The following is a 22,840-nucleotide window of genomic DNA, read 5'->3' as shown; positions in this document are numbered from 1 at the left end:
CCGGGGTTTCTATGTCCCCGGTTCAATACACAATACACAACCTCAGGCTTGCCCCATGGAAAAGTAATGGAATCTCGGTTCATTGGTAGGAGACTGGAACCATGCTGTGAGTCTACAAAGGAGACTGATCACAAAATATCCGTGCGACCCACCCTAGAATATTGCTCGAGTGTATGGGAGGAGGTGATTTTGAACCTACACTGTATGATCTAAAGTATCCGCATACCCCTATGTAACACGAAATTGACTGCTAAGTGTCACGAGAGAACAACCCCCGCCCCCCCCCCCCCCCCGTATAAAAGGAGGAGGAGAGTGTTGTGCTGTCAGTATAGGAGTAACAGCACAATAGGTGTGTGAGGAGAACTCAGTAATTTCAAACGTGTACCAGTCAATGAATGTACCTTGGGTAACAAATCCATCAAGAACATTTCAATCCTTATAAAGCTGCCCAAGTCGACTGTTGGTGATGTCACAGTGTAATGGAAATGCGAAGGGTCGATCACAGCTAAACCGAAACCTGGCGGACCTCACGTACTGACGGACAGGAACCGTCGAGCACTACGGAGACTGATTGAAAAAAAAAAAGCGTGCAGTCAGCAAAACGAATTACTCTTTATTTCCAAAGTGCTAACAGCAGTTCAGCTAGCATCGTGACAGTGCGTAGTTAGATAAAAAGAATAGAGTACAATAATCAAGCGCGATGTTTTACGTGGTTAAAGAGCGACGCCACTGGACAGTACACGACTGGAAACGAGTGATCTGCGGTGATGACTCACGCTATACCCTGTGACAATTCCATGGAAGGGTTTGGAAAATGCCAGGAGTGCGTTACCTGCCATCATGTGAAGTGCCAACAGCGAAGTCCAGAGGAGGTGGTGTTAGGTATGGGGGCGTTTTTTGTGCTTAAGATTCGGTCCCCTTATTGCACTCAAGAAAACACCAAATGCGAAATGATATGAATACGTTTTACATCATTACGGAATGCGTATAGCAGGGCAACAGTTCAGGGACGACGCTTTTTAGTAACATCATGATAATGCACTCCCTTACAAAGCAATATCTGTGAGGCAGTGGTTTGCGGACAACAAAATTCCTGAAATGGACTGGCCTTTCAAGTGTCCAGCCCTGAACCCAGTGGAATGCCTTTGAGAATGTAAACTTCGATCCAGATCCAGTGGACAACGCCACTGCCTTGTCTGGTTTCGGCTCTTGAGGAAGAATGGGGCTGCCATTCGCCCACAGACACTTCATTGAAAGTCTTACCAGCAGAGTTCAAGACGTGATAAACGTGAAGGATGGGCGAAATCTGTAATAGTGTCCGCTAATAGGTGTCCGGATACATTTGATCAAATAGTGTACTTAAAGAATGGCACTGTGATTTGTCACAGGTCTCTCTGACTCAAGGAAATACTGGAACATTTGAAAATAGTAGTGAAGGCATATTTACATATTTCAACAAACAGTATTAATTTAGGAACCTAGGAATATACCACAACCCTATACAGTATGGCTCCCGTAAGGGCCACGAAGAAGTATGTGGTACAATAGGAACTACGCTCGCTATGGACTGCAGAGTACAGATGTAGAGGCAGACGTACTGCACAGAAAAGCACGAGAGTTTATAATATCCGATTGTTTCCAATACTGTTTTACCATAAAGAAACGTACAAGAAAATTACATTGAACTATAAATAAGAAATTTTCGAACGCAGTGCTGAGACGCCGCCGAGATTGATGCGTTTACGCTGAAAGAAGTGGGAGCAGAAATTAATCTCCTGAAGTATTACGAGTAGATTACTGTGATAGATAGGAACTTGAAAAACCGGATTTAGCCTATCTCGGGGAAGGTGTTTTTCCGTCTAAGTCTGCGGGAGGCCACTTCTCGACCACTCTCAGAACCTCAACATGTCGTTACGTCTCTTGTAGATTCACATGTTTTCATTAGTTTGCCAGGGATGTGGCGGAGAATCAGTTATGGGAGAATGTATTATATGTTCCGTGTTCCCGTCATAGACAGTGAAAGTTTCTTTTTGGAACGAAGTCTAAGCTGTGGGTGAGCAATTGCTATGCTTAGACTTACTGCTACGCCTGTTAGCCTAAAAACATATGCAGGTGACGTCTGTGGAGCTTAGAAATGAGTGCGAGAGGATTTGATAAATTGAAGACGATCTATCACTCATATTCTCCAGTCGCGGGCCGATATGTGTAAATCTAGGTTTCTATCCGTGTAAATGAAGTCAGGGAATTGTTGTATAGAATGCACCGGGATTTAAAGAGAGGGAATGAGTATGAAAACGGGAGCTAGCTTATTATCTACTCCCCTCAAAAGGCGTCCAGTATACTGGCGGATCACAGTCATCAGTGTTGCACCACTCCTTCATATATCACAGAGGGGTTTGACCACCATTTCTCATTCCTTCGTCGCTGAAATAATGATGATAGATACTTCTTTCGCCACCAAAATTTTAACCAACTGCATCTAGGTCTAAGAGTACATCTAACAGAGAAACTAGCAAAAGTATGGTTTGGACATATTTAACGTGCGGCATTGTATCGCATTTGAGAGTAAGCTGCAATCTATTTCATCAAGCAAATCCTACAGAGGATGAAAAGCTGAGGAATATACTGAACTTGAATCTAGAATTCTTCTCTTCGTAAAAGAATCGTATACCTATCTCCCAACAAACAATACAGCTGACGCCCTTGCAAATTGCAAAGACCTTGAACATACCACAGAAAGGATTTCGTATTTTGTGGGAGTATTGGTTGGTGCCGCAGGCTTACGGTGGAAGTGGCCTCTACTTCACTGGCACAAGAGACTGCCAGAAGATTTTACTGAGATACTTACAGAGTAACATAGTCCTAATGCGACAGCGAACTTTTACCTGCCACATCATCGGCAACTCCGACGAGAAGCTCTTTTTTGAGATATGCTGAGTAGCAGCAGTTGAGCGCAAAAGGGCGAAAACTATCCCACTGTGAATAACTGGAAAAGGAAAAACAAAGAATTATTGCTATGTTAGCAGTTACGGCAGAGCGAGGAAGGCTGCCTTCCCTCCCCTCTCCCCCAATGTTATTCTGAAACGTAAAACTTAGCCCAAGGGGTTTATGATTCGCTACCAAGAAAAAGACTACATGACAACAGAATTAATTATGGACATGCTAGGTACCGTTTTGCACCGCAGACCTGGTGCGCTGCTCACTAAAAGAGCTACGCTAGTGCTGGAGGCCTTTAAATCCACATAATACATGAAGTCATTACACTTGGAGATATGACTTCGAAACTGCACGTGCTTGATGCCGCTGTGAACAAGCCATTTAAAGACCGTCTCCGAACACACTTTCTCAATTGACTTTTAAAAGTGACCATGCACTCTATCCATCTGGCGAGATTAAAAAGCCAACAGCAGATTTGAATCAAAGGATTCAAAACTGCTGTGTGTCCAGTGCCCTGTATTATAGCGAGGACAAAGTACATTTCAGGGGGGCCGACGAAAATTCTCGTAGTAAAGAAGCAAATGTGGGTAATGAATTTAATAGTGACATCATTGAAGACGGTGACTACAAGACTGGTATTACTGTATAATTTACCTATGCCACAAAATAAAAAAAATGTGAGTAAGAGTGACAATATGGTAAAGAGTTTCTGTAAGGTAATGTGACTTTCTTTCTTCACTCAGTTTCTTTCTTTTTCCCCTCTCAGAATTAACGATGGGGCTTACATTGGTGCGGATTATGTTCAGGCCAATGCGTGTACGGGGTGATTCAGGTGCCCCTAGCGATTCGTTTTATGCAATCCACAGCACATATGTATCAGGAACGGTATCCAGACAAGCGTCAGCCACGTAATCGATACAAGTTCCCTCTCATAGCTTCATGCGACTGTTAGCAATTGGAATCATATTGTAAAAAATGAGTTACACGGTATTTTTGGACCGGGATGTACCTTATTTCTGCAATAATTATCCACGTATCTCTAACCTTTCTTTGTGTAATTAGCGGTGAAGTCACACAGATTTTGGATGTCCCTGTAAGTTTATTCGTTTATAATACTCAATCTTTCGTATATGGTTTACAGGTTATACACCAGAAAGTTGTTACTTGCACACTTCCCATTTTGTTATCTGCTGTTGATTGCATGGTGTAACACATATTACAAGACGAAGTTTCTGAACCGTTTACGAACGATTAAGTACCATAAATGGAATAAACTAGTAGAGTCATCCAAAACATGTGTGACTACACCATTAATTACACAAAAAAAGATTGGATAACAATGTCACAAGTAACGTATATCTTGGTCCAAAAATACCGTGTAACTCATGGCCAACCCTCACTTGTATTTTTTACTGTGTGATTCAGTTTCCAAAAAGTCGCCCAAAGCTCTTATAGAGAAGTTACGTGTATGTCGGTTACGTGGCTGTCGCCTGTCTGGATACCATTCCAGATATAGACGTAGTGCAGGTTGCATACAACGAACAGTTAGAGGCAGCTGAATCCGCCTGTATGTGTCCACCCTCGAGCCCCTGGAGCTAACGGTCTAACAAGGGGAGGCCGCCAATTGTGAAATTCAGATTCGATTCATACTCCGCATAATAAATGCTCATGGCCAGAGGTGTAATGTGGCAAAGCACCAATATGCACTTCTCAGCCGTTGTCGAGAAAATCGACAGGTCAAAGAAACAGTTGCGGTGAAATACTCACTACGATTGATATTTGTCTACAGCGTCGTGGCGCAGCGGTAAGCGCTCGGGTTCGTAATCTGAAGGTCACCGGATCGAGTCTTTCGCCATGCAACCTTTTTTTTTTTTTGGTATTTGTTTTTTGTAATTCAAATGTGTGTATACATACACACACACACACACACACACACACATATATATATATATATATATATATATATATATATATATATATATAATTCCCGGCAATCAGTTGCAACAATTATGCATATAATAAGTTGTTGAAAGTCGTTTGTCGTGGAAAAACTGGCGACTTCGAACATCATTATGTTTTCCGCAAACAAAGTTGTATTTCACAAATGTTATTAATTGTCTTCATAATGTTAACCACGTATAGTTAACGGAAGACGTAGAAACGATATTCCGAAACGAATACGTATAGCGTAAGTCAAACGTTCGGATTAGAATAGAAACCCCACGAACACAAATTTGCTGTGGCAGGTATGAAATATAAACTCCGTTACTCGCTCGTTACACTTGAAGGACCGATGTTGAATGGACCGAAACGAGCCGCCGCATAACAGGGTAGTTGCCTGCTAACTTCGAAAGAAGGTAGATGCGGTCCCTAGTGCAAGTTGTAACATCGTCGAAAATCAGTGCGGACGTGAGAGCTTTGGTACACCCTGTTAAACAAACGGAAAAATGGAGGCGGTACAATTGGAGAGCGATCCGCCTTCACCAACATGCATAAGCAATTCATTAATAGTTTATATATATATATATATATATATATATATATATATATATATATATATATATATATACATGAAATACAAAAAACTAATAATTAAAAATAATGTAGCATGGCGCGATAGTCGATCCGGCGACCTTCGGATTATGAACCCGAGCGCTTACCGCTGCGCCACGACGCTGTAGAAAATTATTAATCGTAGAGAGTATTTCACCGCAACGGTTTATTTTAACTGTCGATTTTCTCGACAACGGCTGAGAAGTGCATCTTGTTGCTTTGCCACATTACAACTCTGGCCATGAGCTTTTATTATGCGCAGTATGAATCGAATCTGAATTTCACAATTGGCGGCCTCCCCTTGTAAGTTAGGCATACCAACAACTGTCATGCAACGCATTTCCTCTCTTAGGAAATTTCAACCAGGCGCAATTCGAGAATAATAGCAGCATTCATAAATATAATACTACGTATAAACATAATTTCCCTTAGCCACAATTTTAACTTATTCATGCCGAAAAAGAAGGAACATACGGAGCCACAATAAAGCAATTTCGTGCGGCTCCAACAGCCCGGTGCAAGTCTTTCAACTGCAAGCCACTTCGGCGACTTGATTGCCCCTAACCAATAAAAAATGCTTGACGCCCTCCAATGTGAATTAAAGGTACTGCCAAGCAAACAAGGAAAGAAAAATAATTTTAAATCATCTCTATATCATAGACAGATTTCTAAATAGATAACGCCTATGTATGGTTGGTTTACATTTATTAAATTTTACTATCGATCAAAAGTAAAGTGAAAAATTTAGTTGTCTGAGTGGCTTGTACATAGTAATGTTTTTATAGAGAATACGTGTCTTATTTTTAAACCTTGATATGCTCTATATCATAGGGATTTATCGCAAATGTAATTAACTAACTTAGGCAGAATGATTGTTGGTAAGCTTCTGTGCAAGTTCCTCTCATTTTACCGTATGGTCATTAAGAATATGTGTTTCGAATAAGGGTAACACATTTCTTGAAACGTATAGGAGTGTTTGCCCACGGAATTTCAAGAGTAAGTCTTTCCATAATGCACAATACATCTTTTCTAGCATCTGCCAGTGACGTTTGTTGCGCATCTCTGCGGCATGTCAAGTTGAAACGAACCCTTGACGAATCGCAGAACTCTTCTTTCCTTCTTCTTTTCTCTCTCTTTTTTTTCTTCCATTGATCAGTCTGTTAAGGCACTAGAAGGACGAAAACTGCTCAGGAATCAGTCAGGCGAGGGTGGGATCCTTTCAGTGAATATATTCTTCACTGACGACTCCGATGTTACCTTGCAATTTACTTTCTTGTCATTGTATTTCCTTAATCCTAACAACAATTTCAAATACTGCCTTTTGCAATTATTTTAGTCGAGTGGTGCATGTTTACAGCGCAACAGATTTAGTTTCAGCCGCTGGCCGTTGTGGCCGAGCGGTTCTAGGCGCTTCAGTCTGGAACCGCGCGACTGTTACGGTCGCAGGTTCGAATCCTGCCTCGGGCATAGATGTGTGTGATGTCCTTAAGTTAGTTAGGTTTAAGTAGTTCTAAGATCTAGGGGACTGATGACCTCAGATGTTGAGTCCCATAGTGCTCAGAGCCATTTGAACCATTTAGTTTCAGACAAGTTAAAATATTGTAAATATTACTGAAGAAAAATTGCAACTACCCACACTTTTTCACGAATTAATTGTGGATCCATCGTCACTATTTTTAGTGCTATAATACACAGAATATACATGATTTACTTGTTCATAAAAGCTTTTACATTATATACAAGTTCTTTGCATTTACTTAAGGAAAGATTTTTCTCTGTGTGTTAAGAATATAGGGGTCTGACAGTATTTTCTTCGGTGATGTTTACGAATGCAACTGCGGTGTTCTCAAGTCATCGTCGATTAATAATGTCGTTGTTACCTTGCCAAATAAATACGTTGTGTGCATAACTTGAGAAAGAGCACAAATTAATTTTCATCATACGCCATATCAATGATGCAGACCGCTATACCGTATTGCATAAGTAGAAGCCTTTCTTCAGATAAATAAAAGCCTCGTATACAATGTAAAACCATTTGTAAACAATAAAATCATGAATATTCTATTAACATATAATACCAAAAAATGTGAACTCTGTACGAGAGATCGTCGCTTCAATGTGACGATGGCTCAGACCCTTAACTGGTTCCAGCGAAATAAATCAGTCGTAAAAAAGGCGTGATTGGCTGCATTTTTTTTCCATCGGTGATATTTGCGAAAGCAGCCGCGGTTTTTTCAAAGCATCATGGATAAAATAATATCGTTGTAATGCTGTGTTGTTCGATGTGAGGTAGTTTGAAAGGTTGGTGTACACTGTGTTAGTGGTTGTGTGCCACAGCAGAAGGCGCAGTTGCTTTCCAAGGTCCAGACAGGTTTCCGGCTCCCAGTTCTTGTTTTGCATGATCACTGGCGTCGCCTGCTTGCCTCACTCTTGGCAGCGTAACCCACACGCTGGGACCAGCGTAAAAGCCGTCCTAAACCTGCGTCCTGCACTGCGCACTTAAAAGGCTGTTGCGAACTGCTGAAGCGAGGAGTGGGTCTGCAGCACAGCACCTGCTCTGGGATACTGCCCTCGCGTACTCACCAGAAGTAAACAGCAGTGCGAGCAGAAACTTTTGGGCCGTGGAACTACAATTTTAGAGATTTTTAAACATAGAAAAATCAGTCTAAATTATGAGACAGAATTGCTGGCCAACTGTGACCCGCCAATATAGCCTCGCGCGTTATCACACCGCTGCTGGGATTCGGGGAGGCACACCCGGCTGATTAACGACGAGGGTCTGTGTGCTGGCTAGTCTGGATGTTGTTTTTAGGCGGTTTACCACATCCGACTAGGTGAATAACGGGCTGGTACCGACTTACTGATTCAGTTACACAATTCACAATCATTTCGTCTCGCACTACATAGTTTTTGGAAAAAAATAGTTCCTTCCTCGGGGAGGAGAGAGGGACGAGGGAGGAGGAGTCATGGAAGGTTAAAAAGGAAGAGCAAGTTATTCAGACCCCAGAATGAGAAGGACCCACCTAATAGTGAGGGCGAGGTTAGGTCTCCGTAATGTAAGTGCTGAGCAGCTTTCTGTCTCATAATTTTGAAGAATTGTAGATAGCTTTCATCCATGCACTATCCACTGGAAAATCTACGATACGTGCTGTGGTGTCGTATGTATATTAACATTCTCCTGTTAGACGTCTCATAAAAGTGTCGCTGAACTTCATCAGCTCTGTGGCACAGTCATTTATTGTAGTTACACATGAATGGCATTGTTTCGCAGGTGAAGAAGTGTTATACAAACTTACGCGGGCGGAAACACTATACATTAACATTTCTCAAAATCGCAACATACACAAAGATGGTCCAAGTTAACCCGAACTTGGAGAATGTACAGAACAGTGTCAGAGAGAAGTGATTAAGACGGAAGAGATGATGTAACTGCAGGCCCAACAGCACTCCCTCTTGCGACAGGAAAGGTCAGGATTCATTAGACAATGAAAAGTCATTAACCGAAGCAAAAATATGAAAGCAACTGCCAATGATCCTAACTGACGTGAAAGGGCACATTATAAGCCTGTGAGAGATATCAAATGGAGCAGAATATCGTTCCCCAGGAAATCTATTTGCACATCATGTGGAATTATTAGTTGTAAGAAGGTTGTGCACGATGACCATACAATGGCGGAGTGTACAACTGACTACAGCACAGGAGGATTGTCGTCATAGCCGCGCGGCCGTAACGGGTCATATTGTTGGATCGTCGGTGAAGTACTGCAGTAGGTGTGCACCTGACGGCTATATGTCTTCTGTGGACTAGACCAGTGTTTCTCAAGCGCCGTATCGCGGTACACTCATCTGTCCCGAATACATGTCAAAGTGTGTCGCGAGGTTTTTAATGTCTTCTAATCGTCTGCGCATAAAATATCTAGAACATAGGAACAAGACTTCTGGTCAGGTGACTACAGGGTTATAAACACAAAATCAAATAGGGGTAATGCAGGAGTAGGCTTAATAATGAATTGGAAAATAGGAATGCGGGTAAGCTACTACAAACAGCATAGTGAACGCATTATTGTGGCCAATATAGATACGAAGCCCACGCCTACTACAGAAGTACAAGTTTATATGCCAACTAGCTCTGCAGATGACGAAGAAATTGAAGAAATGTATGATGAAATAAAAGAAATTATTCAGATTGTGAAGGGAGACGAAAATTTAATAGTCATGGGTGACTGGAATTCGGCAGTAGGAAAAGGGAGAGAAGGAAACGTAGTAGGTGAATATGGATTGGGGGTAAGAAATGAAAGAGGAAGCCGCCTGGTAGAATTTTGCACAGAGCACAACTTAATCATAGCTAACACTTGGTTCAAGAATCATGAAAGACGGTTGTATACATGGAAGAAGCCTGGAGATACTGAGAGGTTTCAGATAGATTATATAATGGTAACACAGAGATTTAGGGGCCAGTTTTTAAATTGTAAGACATTTCCAGGGGCAGATGTGGATTCTGACCACAATCTAGTGATTATGACCTGTAGATTAAAATTGAAGAAACAGCAAAAAGGTGGGAATTTAAGGAGATGGGACCTGGATAAACTGAAAGAACCAGAGGTTGTACAGAGTTTCAGGGAGAGCATAAGGGAACAATTGTCAGGAATGGGGGAAACAAATTCAGTAGAAGAAGAATGGGTAGCTTTGAGGGATGAAGTAGTGAAGGAAGCAGAGGATCAAGTAGGTAAAAAGACGAGGGCTAGTAGAAATCCTTGGGTGACAGAAGAAATACTGAATTTAATTGATGAAAGGAGAAAATATAAAAATGCAGTAAATGAAGCAGGCAAAAAGGAATACAAACGTCTCAAAAATGAGATCGACAGGAAGTGTGAAATGGCTAAGCAGGGATGGCTAGAGGACAAATTTAAGGATGTAGAGGCTTATCTCACTAGGGGTAAGATAGATACTGCCTACAGGAAAATTAAAGAGGCCTTTGGAGAAAAGAGAACCACTTGTATGAATATCAAGAGCTCAGATGGAAACTCAGTTCTAAGCAAAGAAGAGAAAGTATAAAGGTGGAAGGAGTATATAGATGATCTATACTAGGGCGATGTACTTGAGGACAATATTATGGAAATGGAAGAGGATGTAGATGAAGATGAAATGGGAGATATAATACTGCGTGAAGAGTTTGACAGAGCACTGAAAGACCTGAGTCGAAACAAGGACCCGGGAGTACACAACATTCCATTAGAACTACTGACAGCTTTGGGAGAGCCAGTCCTGACGAAATTCTACCATCTGGTGAGCAAGATGTATGAAACAGGCGAAATACCCTCAGACTTCAAGGAGAATATAATAATTCCAATCCTAAAAAAAGCAGGTGTTGACAAATGTGAAAATTACCGAACTATCAGTTTAATAAGTCACGGCTGCAAAATACTAACGCAGATTCTTTACGGGCGAATGGAAAAACTAGTAGAAGCCGACCTTGGGGAATATTAGTTTGGATTCCGTAGAAATGTTGGAACACGTGAGGCAATACTGACCCTACGACTTATCATAGAAGCTAGATTAAGAAAAGGCAAAACCTACGTTTCTAGCATTTGTAGACTTGGAGAAAGCTTTTGACAATGTTGACTGGAATACGCTCTTTCAAATTCTGAAGGTGGCGGGGGTAAAATACAGGGAGCGAAAGGCTATTTACAATTTGTACAGAAACCAGATGGCAGTTATAAGAGTCGAGGGACACGTAAGGGAGGCAGTGGTTGGGAAGGGAGTGAGACAGGGTTGTAGTCTCTCCTCGATGTTATTCAATCTGTATATTGAGCAAGCAGTGAAGCAAACAAAAGAAAAATTCGGAGTAGGTTTTAAAATCCATGGAGAAGAAATAAAAACTTTGAGGTTCGCCGATGACATTGTAATTCTGTCAGAGACAGCAAAGAACTTGGAAGAGCAGCTGAACGGAATGGACAGTGTCTTGAAAGGAGGGTATAAGATGAACATCAACAAAAGCAAAACGAGGATAATGGAATGTAGTCGAATTAAGTCGGGTGATGCTGAGGGAATTATATTAGGAAATGAGACACTTAAAGTAGTAAAGGAATTTTGCTATTTGGGGAGCAAAGTAACTGATGATGGTCGAAGTAGAGAGGATATAAAATGTAGACTGGCAATGGCAAGGAAAGCGTTTCTCAAGAAGAGAAATTTGTTAACATCGAGTATAGATTTAAGGGTCAGGAAGTCATTTCTGAAAGTATTTGTATGGATTGTAGCCATGTATGGAAGTGAAACATGGACGATAAATAGTTTGGACAAGAAGAGAATAGAAACTTTCGAAATGTGGTGCTACAGAAGAATGCTGAAGATTAGATGGGTGGATCACGTAAATAGTGAGGAGGTATTGAATAGGATTGGGGAGAAGAGAAGTTTGTGGCGCAACTTGACTAGAAGAAGGGATCGGTTGGTAGGACATGTTCTGAGGCATCAAGGGATCACCAATTTAGTACTGGAGGGCAGCGTGGAGGGTAAAAATCGTAGAGGGAGACCAAGAGATGAATACACTAAGCAGATTCAGAAGGATGTAGGCTGCAGTAGGTACTGGGAGATGAAGAAGCTTGCACAGGATAGAGTAGCATGGAGAGCTGCATCAAACCAGTCTCAGGACTGAAGACCACTACATCAACAAATATATTATTACCAAATCGTTTCTTGGAGTAGAGCAGTCTGCAAGAAATCGCCTATCTGTTTACGTGATTATACGCATACTAAAAAAAATGTGCTGTATGTACTTAGGGTGTTTGCTTTGTTGCATTGGGTAAAAGTCACATTTAGGGATGTCCCGTAAGTTTGCAACGTCTTCTGGTGTGCCCCAAAGGAAAAAGGTTGAGTAATGCGGGGCTGGACAAGAACACGCATATCAGCGTTGGCCTTCATAGAACAGAAATCACGAACACATAGACTGCAATGCCCGGTCTTCGCTGGCGAGGTGAGCAGCAAAATTGAGTCGATTAATAGAGCTGTTAACGATTTTAGACGATCTATTTAGTTTGTACCAACACGAAGCTACTAATCTGGGTTTGAGTAAAGTCATTCTCCAGTAACTATAGATGGAAACTGTGAAATAAAACTACAATGGTAGAAATGTTTCGTATGTTCTTCCAATATTAGTCTCACATTGTTACTTGTTTATGATCGAACAAGATAAGCAGAAAAAAACGAAAAAATCGTTTTGGATGATCACCTTCTCATAATTGTAACGGAAGAAATGTTCTCGCAAATGACAGCCTTTTTTTTCTATGTACTTCTTCTTGAGTTCTGGTTATAACAATATTGCAAGAACGAGGAAAAACACTGAAAAAAACTATCAATTTGGGTTTTTACCTTCAAATATGATTCGTAAACGACGGAGAAATAAAAAAATTTAAGTTTTGCTCGACTAAATGAAGAGCGTTTCCGTTAATACATCGTTGTATTTTGAAACAGATAGTGTTGCTGATTGCTCAGGTCGGCCGGTGTGGCCGTGCGGTTCTAGGCGCTTCAGTCTGGAACCGCGTGACCGCTACGGTCGCAGGTTCGAATCCTGCCTCCGGCATGGATGTGTGTGCTGTCCTTAGGTTAGTCATGTGTAATTAGTTCTAAGTTCTAGGCGACTGATGACCTCAGAAGTTAAGTCGCATAGTGCTCAGAGCCATTTGAACCATTTGATTGCTCAGGGCGTCATTGTTACTTAACCTTTCGTATTCCGCCTGTAGAAAGAAAAATGGTACGTACTGTAGGAGATTATACTTAGTGTTCTGTTTTTTGATTGCCCTGAGTGCATAAACACCATATGTAGATCTTATATCCTCACGCCTTACATAATTTACTACCGGCACATACTTTTTTAGAATATTCTAAGCTGACGTCTCAGTTTGCGCTGATATTGAGTATCAACAGATGTACAGGAATAGCTGGTTAAGCCGAATCCATCAGTTAAAAACCACCACCCCAGCTGACAATAGTTTGCGAATTATTACGATTGCCGTCGTGCGTAATATCTGCATCAGCCCAGTTCATCAGTCCTTGAAACAACAGACGCGGTTAGATGCATGTGTTTCACACAATCGGGAAAAATCTCATCTGTATTAATCTAATTAGTCGACCCACGTTTCCATTGTGTCTCAAGTTTCAGTGTGAAGAAGTTAACTTTTTGCTGTGGCATATGGGATTTTTTAAAGTTAAATTTGTTGTTTGAATCGGTTTTTGATGAAGGAACAATCCTAATAGTAAGTGATACATTTTATCATCCCTAATTATTTTTATCAATTAAAGCCTTTATAATCCGTTTCATAACATGCTACTGAAAGAATATATATGAGTGGTCGACTGGTGAAATAATGTGGCCGGCCGAAGTGGCCGTGCGGTTAAAGGCGCTGCAGTCTGGAACCGCAAGACCGCTACGGTCGCAGGTTCGAATCCTGCCTCGGGCATGGATGTTTGTGATGTCCTTAGGTTAGTTAGGTTTAATTAGTTCTAAGTTCTAGGGGACTAATGACCTCAGAAGTTGAGTCCCATAGTGCTCAGAGCCATTTGAACCATTTTTTTTTTAATAATGTGGCACTGCCGCTATATCTTCATGGAAGTGTTACAACCTTCATCAGTTTCTTCCCGCAGCACAACGCAAAAAAAAAAAATGGTTCAAATGGTTCTGAGCACTATGGGACTTAACTGCTGAGGTCCTCAGTCCCCTAGAACTTAGAACTACTTAAACCTAACTAACCTAAGGACAACACACACATCCATGCCCGAGGCAGGATTCGAACCTGCGACCGTAGCGGTCGCGCGGTTCCGGACTGTAGCGCCTAGAACCGCTCGGCCACACCTGCCGGCTGGCACAACGCATATTATTACAGTATTACCTTCATCACTGGGAGTACACACTTCGCTTGACCATCAACAGTATTACGTTCAGATTTCTTAGTGTACGAGTGGTAGTGTTAAAGTCAAGACGTGACAAGCAGTCACGCAGGAGGTAAGCGCCCATTTTACGAAATTTAAAATGTACATTGCTTTTATGGACGCTGAAGAAGTACTTAACAGTCACAAGATATAAGGCAACTGCCTTATTTACGCGTTTCGAATACGTTTGTCTTCAGAATATCAGGTCAGGAAGAACAACTTCATAAAGGCAGCTTGGGGCATGTGAATGTGTCATTCAAAAACGTAACTGGTTTGTTACTTTTGGAATGTATCACATTCACATGCCCCATGCTGCCTTTTTGAAGTTCTCCTTCCTGACCTAATATTCTCCATTCTTCTGCAGACGAGCGTATCCAAAACGGTAAATAAAGCAGTTACCTTATATCTTGTGACTACTAAATGTTTTTCCAGCGTCCATAAAACACCGATCAACATTTAAAATATGGTTTTCAAGTTTTTCTTATCATCTCAAAATAAATGATACATAACTTTTTGTTTCTTTGGTAGGTACAAATCTGCCACCCTGGTATACACTGAAATCGCCGTCACAGTGCTGTAGTATGGCGCTAGAGGAACCAAATAACGTGGCGCACGCCGCTGATGAAGTGAGATGAACTGCGCTATTCTGTTTTGTGGCATCTAGCGCCGTGCTAGGCAACTGTGGCGGGGATTTCAGCATGTACAGCGACTGTAGACATATTACCTGGGAACAAACAGAAAATGAATTATGTAACTTTATTTTTTCAATGTGATAAAAGCTCATGACTACCCCTCCTATATCCCTACATTCCTACGCACCGAGATCAAAGTAGACTAGCACCACTGGCTCGTATCGCTTTGAACCAATCTGTTCTACGAGGCACCACTACATGACATAGCAAGAAAAGTGTGACCTCTTTTGAGTAAGCACTCTATGACTTTCCTTATTTGCACATCCTTTAGTATCAGCATATTGTTGCTTCTTTTCCTTCTGGTTATACGCGAACTGCGTCGTTCATTTACGACAGCAATGAGATAGCGTCTATAACCCGCGAAAAAAAAAGTGCGAGGCTGTGGAAGACGAAGTCATAACTAACAAGCACTATGGATGGCCAATATGCACTTGACCCTAAGATGGCAACTCGCGGCCTTGTGAAACACAGAGTGTACAACAGCACAGCCACACAGGTAAGATAGTGAACAGCGCGTGTTCCTACACGTGCTCGGGGAGAAGTTGACCTAGAGGCTGGCGCACGCGCCCTCTGCATGGTAGGACCCACGACCGGTCCAGAGTTGCCATCTGGTGGCGGAGAGGAAAGACAACTTCACGTGCTGGCGCGACAATGACTGCATTACGAACAGACACGTTTCAAACACAAAAGGCAGCGATTGGAGTTTGATGTCGTTACTCCTGTAAGTACATACTCCGTAAACGTCAAACCAGTTTTCTCATCTGTAAGAAAAGATGCATTATCATTGAAGTGAAAACGCACCGTAACGTACATCGTTGTTTCCTTCAATGCTCGCCAAAAAGTAGTTAGACGTACCGTTTCCGCAAGAAAGGCCCTACAAAAAATGGTTCAAATGGCTCTGAGCATTATGGGACTTAACTTCTGAGGTCATCAGTCGAAAGGCCCTTCAGCCAAAAGATGAAGTCACAATTGACGGAAATGGATGAATATCTTACGAGTGTTCTCTCATGTCCTAATGACTTTCGGCTACCGTGTTCTGGTAACTAGATATTATAATTTTATAAACTAACTGCCTGAGAACGATTTCTTGTTGTCCACAACAATGGGTGACTGATTAGTTCATAATCCTATCTCAGATATTCTGTTCACAATTAGAAAATACTCTTTTCATGTACAGATAGCACAAATTACTTACCTACAATTGCCCATACACCAACTCAGCGTTTTCTTAGACTGTTGTCAACCTACTGTTTTTTTTTCGTTAAATGTGCGCTGTCTGTATGTTTATAACAACACAAAACATTTGACGTAGCGGTTTCATGGCATGGGAAGGAGTGATAGTAAATAGCAACGTCTAGGTAGATGAATCGAATGTAAAAACGTAATCAACAGCCGTAGTATGTTAGCGAAAGTGTACGTAATGTAAAATATTACTTTTCAGCTCATATCACTGCAAACCATTCGAAAGTGCTAAGCCAACATTGTTCTAGCGGTTATTGAGATATTAAAAGCTTCTTTAATATTATAATAGCGCTCTGACTACATGTTTTTACGCAACTTACGTATATAGGGAATCTGCTGTTCAAAGTAACAAATGTGTTCATTTCCGCAACGTTTGTTATAGTAACATACGGCTACGGAAGGTAACAATTAGAACTTACCGCCATGAAAACCTATATGAATATGCTCTTCAAAGACGCCACTCGATTCTTTCAAAATAATAAAATTCTTTTCTTTCATATGTTACGTCGTCGTTAGTTCTGAAAAGAGACAGCACGCTCTCGACTAATTGTTGAGTAACGTCGCAGCGGCTGTGAGAAAATTAATGAAATGGGTACGAAGTACCAACAGAAAAAGGGTGTATGCTTATACCATAACACGACATTCTAAACTGTTATTATGATCTTTCCCTTCGAAGATTTCCATTTCTAATGGAAGTGTAAATGATTCCAAGTTGATAGTTCGCTTACGACACAAGCAGGCTGAGATCTTCATGCGGTACTTATTTGTATGGCAACAAGGAAAAGCACCAGACATAACTATCCGCTGTTCCTGCTGACGTGGATAATTTACAACTTAGCACTGCTCTTTAAAAAGGATGAAGTAAGTATTAAATGAGGAAACAACAAAATTTAATCCGCCCCGTCCCTTTACGTGAATCACTTGTTTCATCTGGAAAGAACTTTTTAGGGAGAGAGATAAATGTGTATCACATCGAAAATTCAAACACACTGGGATGTAAATTTTCTTCTGTTGAAATTCCTGATTCCAAGAAGTCATATGATGTTATTACTCAATATATAGGCACTAAAGAAATATTAGCCATGGCAGAAATAAGTAATTTATATGGTACGTATCATACAGACATCTAAGAAAGTCTATAAGTGCATTCTTGGTAACAATAAGCATACCAGGTTTGAATAACTGATAATACTACCTTAACGACCAGTTCCATCGAAAAACCCAAAGAAAGCAAAGCTGATCGTCAGAAAACGTAATTGTCTATCTTCCACCCTTCAAATGTAATTACAACTCCTGTTGTAATTTAAGTGGACGTTTCATTCTAGTTAAATTCTCCAGGAGGAAATGAATATACGTTATTCTTTTGGCCAAGGAACTAATAAACTGAAAGTAGGGTGAAAGCAATTTTTATCCCAAAAAAGACATATTTGTGTAAGTATCGAGTGAAATTCTATGATACAGGAGGCGATAAAGTATCAGCCTAAACTTTACATTTGTTATACTCGTAATAGTTTCCAAAAATTCCATACTCTCTTCTCGATAATGTATGCAGTAAGAGCATTTGTTACCACCTACAAACCTTTTTGCAGCATCGATCCTACGTATTTCGCAGTAACTGTTGTTACTCCTCTATTGCGAACACCTAGATCAATAACGAAAAAAAAGAAGGCGCACTCGCTGTGTCCACTGGTTCTTTACAAGGACGATCCATCACAGGGAGACTTCTAACAAGAAGTCAGGCTTAGGAGAAGCACACCTACGTCACCAGGTTGCTTGTATCGAGCTGAAGAATACCCTTAACGTCGACATTGAGATGTAGCCGCCGAAACACACTCACAGCCACGGCAGCGATGGAACTGCAAACGACTGCGCCGCTTCTCGCTGCCACCCTGAGACTGGATGGAGCGCGGGTTAGCGCTCCCAGCTCACCTGGCTGATGCAACCACCAGTCAGATATCATCACCCATCCAGACTCATGACGCCGACATTTCTATTTATAGCACCAGTCAGGGGCAGAAGGGAATATCATTCTGTTACTGTAATTCTGAAACAGTTATTGTTAATTATTGACAATTAATTTTACAGCTCAGTTTTAGGATATTTAAAAATTAATTCTGGATATAAACTTGCTATAGAACTGAATACCATAATCTTACGGTCAGTACTAAATCTTCCTTTTCAAAGATTTCGTGTAATGAGCAACGGTGACAGATTAGAGAACCTCGAGTAAGATTCATTGAAATTCGGTGAGAGGTCGCAGAGGGCGGCACAATATCGTAGTTACTTATTCTTCAAAAGACTGACCACACAGGTCCCTCTCACACAGACTTCTGTTTTAAATCCTGTTAATGGTGACATAGAGATAATTAGGGTCAACAAGCTAAATAGTTTTTGACAAAGTCAGCCATCAGCTTGAAGATTGCTTTGAACTCCACTGTGCTTTGCTAGACATGGTCATGTTGGTCGTGGTATTCTGTTTCAATCCCATTTCCGAATGAGCACTCACAGTCAGGTTTTGATGTACCTGAACAAGCCCCGACTCACTGTTTTACTCATAGAAAGCTTTCAAATAATGCAAACTCCAAGTAGGAATATCACAATGTAGGAAAAAACAGATTGTTGCTTACCGTAAAGAAGACACGTTAAATTGTAGACAGGCACAATTAAAAGACACTGACATGAAGCTTTCGGCCAAAGCCTTCATCATAAAGAAGAGATGCACACCATTCATACACACAAGCAAGCACACCGCACACACACACGACCGCCAACTCCAGCAAGTTGGGACTCCGACACGAGGTGCTTGAGTCGGCGGTCGTGTGTGTGTGAGGTGTGCTTGCTTGTGTGTATGAATGGTGTGCATCTCTTCTTTATGATGAAGGCTTTGGCCGAAAGCTTCATGTCAGTGTCTTTTAATTGTGCCTGTCTACAATTTAACGTGTCTTCTTTACGGTCATAGAAAGGTTTGATGGAGATGAAAGTCTCACCAACCCCCAGAGTAAGCAAAATATTAGCACAGAATACTAAACCGATTCGTAAAAATGGTTCAAATGGCTCTGGGCACTATGGGACTTAACATCTGAGGTCATCAATCCCCTATACTTAGAACTACTTAAACCTAACTAACCTAAGGACATCACACACATCCATGCCCCAGGTAGGATTCGAACCTGCGACTGTAGCGGTCGCGCGGTTCCAGACTTTAGCGCCCAGAACCGCTCGACCGCAACGGTCGGCCACCGATTCGTAAAACTCGTTATAATTATGTATTGAATGGACATGTGAAGAAAGAATTACATGGAAAATTTGCCAAGATAAGCTCATTAGCTGTGAAGGAAGCACGAGGAAAAATTCAAGTGAGCGTGAAAGTATTCGGATAGTCAGCATACTTTGCTGGACAAGTTGGGTGCAGTAAATAATTGAGGCAAGAGACAGAGAAATGAAATATGATGCAAAAGCAATCACTCAGCTCATGAATACATACATGGAGGAAAGGAAGAACAAGAAAGGCACCCCTTGGTTTCTGGCTCTATTCTAAGGTTGTATCCACGGATGACTCTGCCATATGTAACTGTGCAGTGCGTGTGACTATTGACGTATGCTCTGCTAGTAATTAAAGTTGCAACATCAGCAAGCGGTTGGCATCAACCGTCAACTGTACATTGCTTGGCCATGAAAATGATTATCACTTAGAAAAATTAAGCAGAGATTTACTCATTCTGAAATCACATTTGTGTGTTGTTTGTTTGTGAAAATGTCGTGTTATGTCTCGTGTAAGGAGTAGAAACGTTTAGCAGCACATGTCGGGATTCAACAGTGGCAGGACCGTGGCCTATCTAGACTGCGCTTTATCGTTCCGCGACACTGCTGCTGGCGTTTGTCGAACTCCGACTGTTGAGCGAGTTTGGAGATCCGTACTCAACGCCATGAATGTTCTCAACGTCCCCACATGTCTAGCAATGTGAAATACAAACACTAAATGACTAACACCACACAGCTAGCAGTAGTTACAACAGTGCCACGTTACATCAGTACAATTTTTCTCAAGCCGGCCGTTGTGACCGAACGGTTCTAGGCGCTTCAGTCCGGAACCGCGCTGCTGCTACCGTCGGAGGTTCGAATCTTGCCTCGGGCTTGGATGTGTGTGATGTCCTTAGGTTAATTAGGTTTAAGTAGTTCTAAGTGTAGGGGACTGATGACCTCAGATATTAAGTCCCATGGTGGTCAGAGCCCTTTTTTAGTTTTCACAATAGAACAATGAAAAGAGTGTGAATTACATAAATGAGTTCGTAATGTGTGGCCGTTGCCATAGGAGAATGACACCCACAACAACTTATAACTGAAGACTGAACAACGGCGTCGTTCATAAGGATAAGTTATTAATGCAAGATAAAAACGCAAACAGACGTTACAGTTTTCGAACCAAGCTGGTTCCATGGGAGGACAATATCCACACAACTTATGGGTGAAAGCTGAATGCCGCTCTTGTTTCAAATAGTTCGCGAGTAAAGCAGTTGCACTTGCATGGTGAGGGTAACGCCTCGCAACTAAGTTCTTGAGCACAGTACTTGGTACACGCCAATATGACGTGGATCAGATCCGCAAGCACCGTTGGTTTCTGATTACGGCGATGATTTCCAACCACTGTAGATGGGCGGGGTAACACCCGTGTCTTAGCCACATGAGGATGCGAGAAGTCACATCACATCTACTAAACCTGAACGAGGTGAGCCATGGCCGAGAAGAGACGTTCGGCTGTTATGGTCGCCAGGTGGCCTCCCTCATATTGCTGGGATACGTGCCATTCACAGTTCCACTGGTAATAAGCAGCTTTCTTCACCATCGAGTTGAAATACGTGTAAGGGATCGGTTTTGGCAGGAACTGTCCTTCCTTAATGCCCCTCTTAGCGAAGCGGTCAACAATTTCGTTATGGGGAATGCCATGATTACATTTTATTCTAAGTGAGCGGAAGTCAATGCCCAATACCCGCGAGTCTGGTATGATATTCAAGAGAAGTCTGCTTATGAAATGCCGGATGTTGTAATTTCTGCAACATTCTTTGGGATTTCGTTAGGATCAATATGAACCGGAAATTCTGCGTACCATAATAAATAACTTCCCAGATGGCCAGGAACAACAACACGCTTTCACCGTGGAGCGACCAGGAGGACATTGGACGCAGAGTGGCATCACCTCGACCTTCCAGAAGTGTCCTGGTACTGCACGTAGTATCTGTTGGAGGTATCCGTTTGCAGAGATTAGAAGAAAAACGAGCGTTAGTATAATGCAGTCGTCATCCTCATACAGCCCCGGTGCTTGTTTGTTGTGTTATATGATGCTGTTGGGTACACAACACGATCACCTATATTTCGTGTAACTATAACTTTTTGGTGTGCCCAAGCCGGTGACTGTGCCCTAGATTCTAGGTCTCCGTGCCGTTATCTTTCAACAAGATAACGGCCATGCTGTCCTGACCTACCTCGATGCAAAGGTTATCCGACTGTAGCCCTGATCAGATTGTTCCTTAGATCTTTTACCCAGTGAAAGCATTTGGTCATGGACTGCTGACAGACTAGCACTCCCTCACTCACCAGCCACTACTATTGATTAATTGTTGCACAGAGTTGAAACACCGTGAAATGAAGCACCCATATCTGTCGTCCAAGCGCAGTTTGACTTGATGCCTAGCCGGATCAGAGCCATTGTGGCTGCCAGAGCTGGAAGCTCTACGTGTTAAATTTCGCGCTCTGTCTGCCACAAATCACCAATAAATTTAATCCTATTTCTTCCTACAATACTGCCCGTACAAACTTCGTTATCTTCTATCCTGCTTCGTGTTGCAATTTTTATGTCCAGCTTTGTATTTACGGCTATGATGTGTCCACACCCACTTGTTGACATTAAAATGAGCTAACTCTCGAAACTGACCTGTAGCTCTTATTAAAGTAAGGGAGAATGTTGTACCTAGAGGATAGTGTAACTAGGAATAACGTGGTTCTTTGATCGGTACTTCACTTTAGCGGTTCGTTTTAGAATCACACGAAGACCGCCATAAGCAGTTTCCGCAATTTTCTACAATTTTTGTTGTTATTGGACATGAGGCTGTGTTTTGTGCAGCATTTGTAAATATTTTGCGTTCAGCAGATTTCAATTCTGTATACTATATTAAAACTGTTTGGAAAATATTGTTAATCTTTCAGGTACAGAATTTTGTAATGAGTAAAATACTATATATTTTTAGAACCATTTACATAACATGTGGACATTTGAGTCATACTTCGTCGGTCGTGCTCCATCTTGTACCGTGAAAAGGAACAACCATGGAACACATGATATTTACAAATGAACTGGGTTTCTTTAGTGCCTTAACAATTTTTCCTCTTTTGGAAATGAAAACGTGTGTTAGTTGCCAATTTCAAAATGTTTTTAACGTGAAAAGGGGTTTCCATAATACTTCTCCTTAATTTTATTTCACTTGCTTATTATTGGTGTG

General features: G+C 41.6%; 2 protein-coding genes across 7 annotated transcripts in view; one reads left to right on the top strand and one right to left on the bottom strand.

Moving 5' to 3' along the window:
• The window catches only part of LOC124777404, a 68,831-nt gene extending 50,596 nt beyond the window's left edge, over positions 1–18,235 (bottom strand). For 3 of the 6 annotated variants that reach the window (XR_007015721.1, XR_007015725.1, XM_047252800.1), the window contains exon 1: positions 18,184–18,235. The gene's annotated coding sequence lies outside the window, so the exon portion shown is untranslated. The other 3 variants (XR_007015722.1, XR_007015723.1, XR_007015724.1) reach the window with 3 other exon arrangements.
• Positions 1–22,840, top strand: part of LOC124775514 (tyrosine aminotransferase) — a 195,081-nt gene that overhangs the window by 50,582 nt on the left and 121,659 nt on the right. The gene's annotated exons all lie outside the window — the stretch shown is intronic.

The sequence above is a fragment of the Schistocerca piceifrons genome, chromosome 2 (genome assembly GCF_021461385.2).
Source record: "Schistocerca piceifrons isolate TAMUIC-IGC-003096 chromosome 2, iqSchPice1.1, whole genome shotgun sequence".
Lineage (NCBI taxonomy): Eukaryota > Metazoa > Arthropoda > Insecta > Orthoptera > Acrididae > Schistocerca > Schistocerca piceifrons.
The sequence above is the reverse complement of the archived record's forward strand: the minus strand, read 5'-3'. Positions and strand labels throughout refer to the sequence as shown.